This window comes from Nilaparvata lugens, chromosome 7 (assembly GCF_014356525.2).
Source record: "Nilaparvata lugens isolate BPH chromosome 7, ASM1435652v1, whole genome shotgun sequence".
Classification (NCBI taxonomy): Eukaryota; Metazoa; Arthropoda; class Insecta; order Hemiptera; family Delphacidae; genus Nilaparvata; species Nilaparvata lugens.
Genome location: NC_052510.1, coordinates 20,724,338 through 20,730,570, shown reverse-complemented (window position 1 = coordinate 20,730,570; position 6,233 = coordinate 20,724,338). Strand labels below are relative to the sequence as shown.

Genomic DNA, 6,233 nt, shown 5'->3' with positions numbered 1-6,233 from the left:
TAAACAAACAATAGAATAATTTCAGGATTTGCCTTCAATAAAAAGATGAATAATATATAATAATAAAATTGATAATATTAGCTCACTGAACTCACTGAACCAGGAAAATGGTGTCTCGGAAAAGAAGGGTAGAGCCGGGCCCGATTATCTGCAGTAGATAGCTCCAGGTCCCGTCCTCGTAACCGACTGACTGAGCCTCTCATTTTTTTCATAATTTTACTTGTCATGAATTTTCACCGTCGTCAGCAATTTATCTATTCATTGTGAAAATTCATGACAAATAATAAAAATTATGTAGTTCTATTACATGGCTCCCCGGCGGGGAATCGAACCCCGGTCTCCCGCGTGACAGGCGGGGATACTGACCACTATACTACCGAGGATTATACTATACTTCAATTGATTGGTATGCCCATCAAATTTCTTCAGATAGACAATGTCTTTTTCGATCGTGTATTTTCTCGCCTTTCCAATCGTAGCTGTATCACTATGATTAGGGTTTCGTATTGCATCATATATTTTTCTTATACTCTCATCATTTTTCTGTAAAGTCTTTATGTCTATTTCTTCTATTTCGAATATATTGTAGTTTTCGTCCTTTGTGAGATCAGTTATATCCTTCTCTAGTGGATATCTACTCAGGCATCAGGTACGTGCATTTGGGCTCCTGGTTTATATTTCAAATCGAACGTGAACTCCGTTAATTTCATAAGTAACTTACTGACTCGAATACTGGGGTTTTTCCAAGTTTTATAGTATTGTAAACTAGCATGATCTGTGTAGATTGTAAACAATCGGCCAATTAAGTATTGTCTGAAATAATTTACACAATACACTATTGATAGAAGTTCAATCTCTCCTACTGCCCATTTTCTTCATGTTTTGTCAGTTTTCTGGAAACAAAAGCTACTGGATGTAATTTTCCATTGTCATCAGGCTGCGAGATAATGCCCCCTATTCCAACTCGAGAAGCATCTGTGTGTACCACTACCTCCTTATCATTATTAAAATGATGAAGTACGGGTTGTGATAAAAGTTTGCTTTTTATTTCCGAGAATGCGTTCTGTTGATCTTCTTCCCAAGTGATTGGTTTATTCTCGTTATTTTTAGATATCAGATTTGTTAAGGGTCTTGCAATTATAGCGTAGTTTTGAATGAATTTTCGGTAAAATCCACTAAGACCAAGAAATGCTCTGACATCTTTGACAGTTTTGGGTATAGGGTATTTTTCGATAGCTTCCAAGGTTTCGGAAGCGGGTTGTATCCCTTGAGACAGTGTGTCCAAGTACTTTAATTTTTCGGTAGAAGAAGTGACATTTAGATGTATTCAATTTTAGTCCTACGTCTTGCAATCTTTTCAAGGTTTTCTCGAGCTGTTGATATTGCTTATCAAATGATTCTCCATAGCTAATGATATCGTCCAAGTAAATCAAAACTCCTCTATACAAATAATCATTGAATACTTGGTTGATTGCTCGTTGGAAAGCATTTGGAGATGTTCTAAGACCAAAAGGTAGTCTTTTGAACGTGTACAGCCCTTTATGAGTTGCAAATGCTACATATTTTCGACAATCTTCGTGTAATGGCTGTTGGAAAAATGCTTGTCTGATATCTAGGGTGGAAAAGTAATCCGAATTGTCAAGAGAATCAAAAATTGTTTGAAGAAGGGGAAGGGGATATCTATCCGGTAATATTTTCTCGTTCAACATTTTATAGTCTACAACCAATCTGAATCCACCGTCTTTTTTAGTAACTAAAAATGCGGGAGAAGCATAATGACTCTGGGTTTCACAAACTATTCCTGCTTTTATCAATAACTCTACTTGTCTGTCTATTTCTGTTCTTTGAGCGATAGGTAATCTGTACGGTGACTTAGCAATGGGTGTGTAATCTGTAAGTTTGAACTTGTATTCGGGTAATTTCGCTTCCTCGAAATCAATTTCGTTTGTTGAAAATAGGTGTTTGTATTTATTGATGAGTCTTTTCGCTTTGGAATTTTGCTCTGGTGTAAGATCTTTATTAATATCTATTTCACAACCCCCTCCATCGAATAGAACAGAGTCTACTAATGAAACAGATTCGTCGTAATTACAAACTTCTCCTTCAATTTCACCAATAATAGTTTCATGCAACAATCTTATATCTTGCCTTCCTAGATTCAAAATTCTAATTTCGCTCATGTTTGTTTCAAAATCATCCTCATTCCAAAGCACATGCAATTTTTTATTATGTAATAACGATTCATTTGGAGTAAAATGGGATACTTTGAGCAATTTTTGTGTTAGATTGACTTTGACATTCACGTCTTTTTGAGCGGGGATTATTGTTTCAAGAGCACATTTGACGAAATTTACGGGATTGGGTATGCAGACTTCTTTTGTAATATTTGTTTCAGAATCGTTGTGTAATCTATTTAATGTACAAATCCACTCTTTATCCATGTCTAATTCGACTATTTTACCATTATCGGTCATTGAAATGATGTTATTCTCATAATCTAATTTCATTTATATTTTGAGAAGAAGGAATTTCCAACAATAATATCGGCCTGTAAGTCTTCAGAAATTACTAAATTTACTTCGAATTTCCTGTCATGTATTTGAATTTCACTCGAGATCATTCCTGTGATCGGCATTAATGAACCATTAGCTACCGATAAAGCAATACTACTATTTTTCAAATGTTTTAGATCATCGCTACTTAAAAGATTTTTTTGAACTATGTTTACGTTCGTACCGGTGTCAATGGTAATTGATACATCTTTTCCTTTGAATTTTCCATTAATAGTAAGTACTGGGACTTGAATTCTTCTCTCTTTAGTCAATGATCCATTCATTCCAAGTTCGTGCTGAGCATGCATTTCGGAAGACAATAGCTGTTTGAAGTTGGTTTCACTTTCTATTTCGTTAGAGCAATTAATTTCACTTTCATTTGAGTATAACTGATTATTATTGGCATTGAGAAAAAACTGCCTGACAAATTCTATCGCTTTGGATTGTTCATCTTTCATTGATACAGAAGATTTTATATTACATGTGATTTCTTCTTTATCAATTGAATTTAGAGAATAATTATCAAATGGAAATTCAGCGCTTTGTTTTTCAAATCCGGATCCCAAGTTCATATCCGATTCGTCTAGGCTCGGGATCCTGTATTCGAGTTTTTTTGATAAGAAAAAACAGTCGTCTTTCCAGTGATTATTCCTCTTACAGTATGTACAGAATCTAGTCCTATTAGGGTTGATTGGTGTCCTGTAATTGACTGATGTTGATTGTGTGTAATTATTGTTTGTATAAGGTTGTCTTTGGAAATTGTTCTGATTTGTTTCGTGTGGGAAGACGTTTCCGCTCCTATTTCCAAACTGTCTATTAGGATTAGGATTATGTGATTGTGTGTTTCTGTCGCGATCATTGTAATTATTATTGTTTGAATAAGGTTGTCTTTGGAAGTTGTACTGATTTGTTTCGTGTGGGGAAAAGTTTCCGCTCCTATTTCCAAACTGTCTATTAGGATTGGGATTTTGTGATTGACCTACATTTCTACTCAAATTTTTCACCACAATACTCAGATCGTTCAATTTCTTTTCTAAAGTATCTACTACATTTATTTTTTGGACAGGCTGTTCGATTGAAGCATTATGCATTCCTAACTTTTTGTCTAGAAGGAAGCGAGATCTTTCATATTTGGCGAGATTTTTCTCTAAATCTTCAACTGATGCATTGTCCATGAAAGCAACATGTTGCAATGCTCCTACGTCTAAGCCTCTCAAAACATATCCTACTATTCTTTTCTCTGACATTTGAGGCTCAAGAATGTGACAAAGTTTTATTATATCTGCTGTGTATTCTGTGTATGTTTCTGTTGGTATTTTGTTTCTGTTTTCGAGTTTTTGTCTGGTTGTCTCTTCATGAACAGGGTCTACAAGTTTACTTTTTAAGTGGCCTACTGCATCAAGAAATGTCGCGTTTTCATTTTTATCCGAAAATATGTCGAAAATTGCCAATGCTGTTTTCTTGAGGTAGAGGGGTAAATACAAGATTTTATCATCCTCATCCCACTTATTTATTTTTGCTGCCCTATTGAAGGTTTTCAACCACTCGTTGAAGTCTTCACTCTTTGTACCCCCATAGCTTTCGGGTTTCGCAAAGGGTCTTTTATCATTCCCTGCCATATTATTTTCTGGAATTAGGATATTTGCTAAGTTATCGGAGCTACTGTGTCGTAGATGTGTTCTTGATTTCTGCCTAGCTTGCCTACTATTCGCTCATAATCGGCTAACATAGGGAAGATAATACGATCGCGTTGAGACAGGGACCCTAACTTAAGTAATCGACTTAGAGCATCTCTAGCTCCTGAATCGTGGTCCACATAAATACAAACTTTTTTTGCCAAGTCAACAGCGAATCTCAAGTATTCAATATTAACAGATTGAGGGATGTGAATACCTAACTGTTTGCCTAGCTCTAATAATTCTGATTTATCCAGAGATTTTACTTTTAAATCAATAGGTAAACGTAATAATGAAACCTCGAATTCACTAGGTGATTGTTCAGAGTCACTAGAACTAGAGCTACTCATCTCAATATAACAATAATAACAATTATCATATTTACCCTGTACGTTGAGAGAATAGAGGACATAATTATACGAGATCAAACACAGAATATAATAATTATGATAATGACCTGAAATGAAAATGTCAATAGATAATTTGAAGGCTAATCTTGTCAATTAATAAACTCTTTCTCATGAGAACGACGCCCAACACCATGTAATGGGGTATTTATTATTGGAATATATTGGGGTTATAATATGTATGGTATTGTGATGGTATTATAAGGTTGTGAGAACAACCCTAGTCATTATGGTAACAATTTATAATAGGGGAATCGCTTGGCTTGCGAGAGGTTAAATTGATCTAACTCTATAACTCATGAGAAAGGAACTATATTTTAAAATAATAAACAAAACAGTTATATTTTGGAGAACTAAGTAATCGATTTAATCAAATTGTAACTCAAAATGAAACTGGAAACTTAAATAAAAATAATATTGAGAAAACTTTTTAAACAAACGATAGAATAATTACAGGATTTGCCTTCAATAAAAAGATGAATAATATATAATAATAAAATTGATAATATTAGCTCACTGAACTCACTGAACCAGGAAAATGGTGTCTCGGAAAAGAAGGGTAGAGCCGGGCCCGATTATCTGCAGTAGATAGCTCCAGGTCCCGTCCTCGTAACCGACTGACTGAGCCTCTCATTTTTTTCATAATTTTACTTGTCATGAATTTTCACCGTCGTCAGCAATTTATCTATTCATTGTGAAAATTCATGACAAATAATAAAAATTATGTAGTTCTATTACACAATTTAACAAATTTCTAAATTTTCAAATCAATCTGTCAAAATTCTGGAAAATCATTCATCTGGAAACGTACCGTATTTTTGAAACGCATACCGTGTATCCCATGATTTAACATACACACTGTCATTCTTGTTATTTTCGATATTGTAGCCTAAATAATACATTAATATATTCAAGGTTCCCTCTAAAACGGTATATATTTTATTAGTTATAATAACCTTCCAAAACTCTAAACAGACATTTAATACTGTACCAATTATACGGTAACGTTTTCTGTGCGAGCTACAGAGAATAATCTATTAAATTTATATAGTTTTCTTAGCTTCATAATGATATGTATCCACGCGCTGTGATGACAGGTATCAAAAAATAACAGTACATTTCTCTCTTTTTCTTTATAATGACGTTCCAGGCGTGGAAAATGGATTTAGCCCACAGCCCTCAATTAGATGTCATTTCTGAAGCTTTACGGAAATATTCCATGGCGCTGTTTCAACGTAGTTAATGTCCACTGCAGAGATGCATTATTTTTACAAATTGGAGGGTAAAATTTTGTCTCCGAAAGATGTATAGGGTATTTCAAGTTTTTGTCCACGGAATGCCTTTTCTAGTAGCCTACCTACATTTGCGCCTGGACTATGTAGGCTCCTAAATTTGAACGTTTTCTGTCAATCTGTTAGGTACTGAAAAAGCAACAAAACGAAGATTATGGGCGTATGTTTTTGCGTTATTTTTAAGCCATTTTATTTTCAATACAACATTTCAACATCTCAGATGAACCTGTTCACCAAGTTTGAAAATTTCTTGTGAATTAGTTTTTGAAAGAGATGAGAAAACGCAGAAAAAATGCTAGGGAACGC

General features: G+C 34.5%; 1 non-coding gene across 1 annotated transcript; it reads right to left on the bottom strand.

The window, feature by feature from the left end:
- Positions 1-311: 311 nt before the first annotated feature.
- Trnad-guc lies at positions 312-383 on the bottom strand. The gene has a single exon. It is a non-coding gene; the product is annotated as a tRNA-Asp (tRNA).
- Positions 384-6,233: the final 5,850 nt, after the last annotated feature.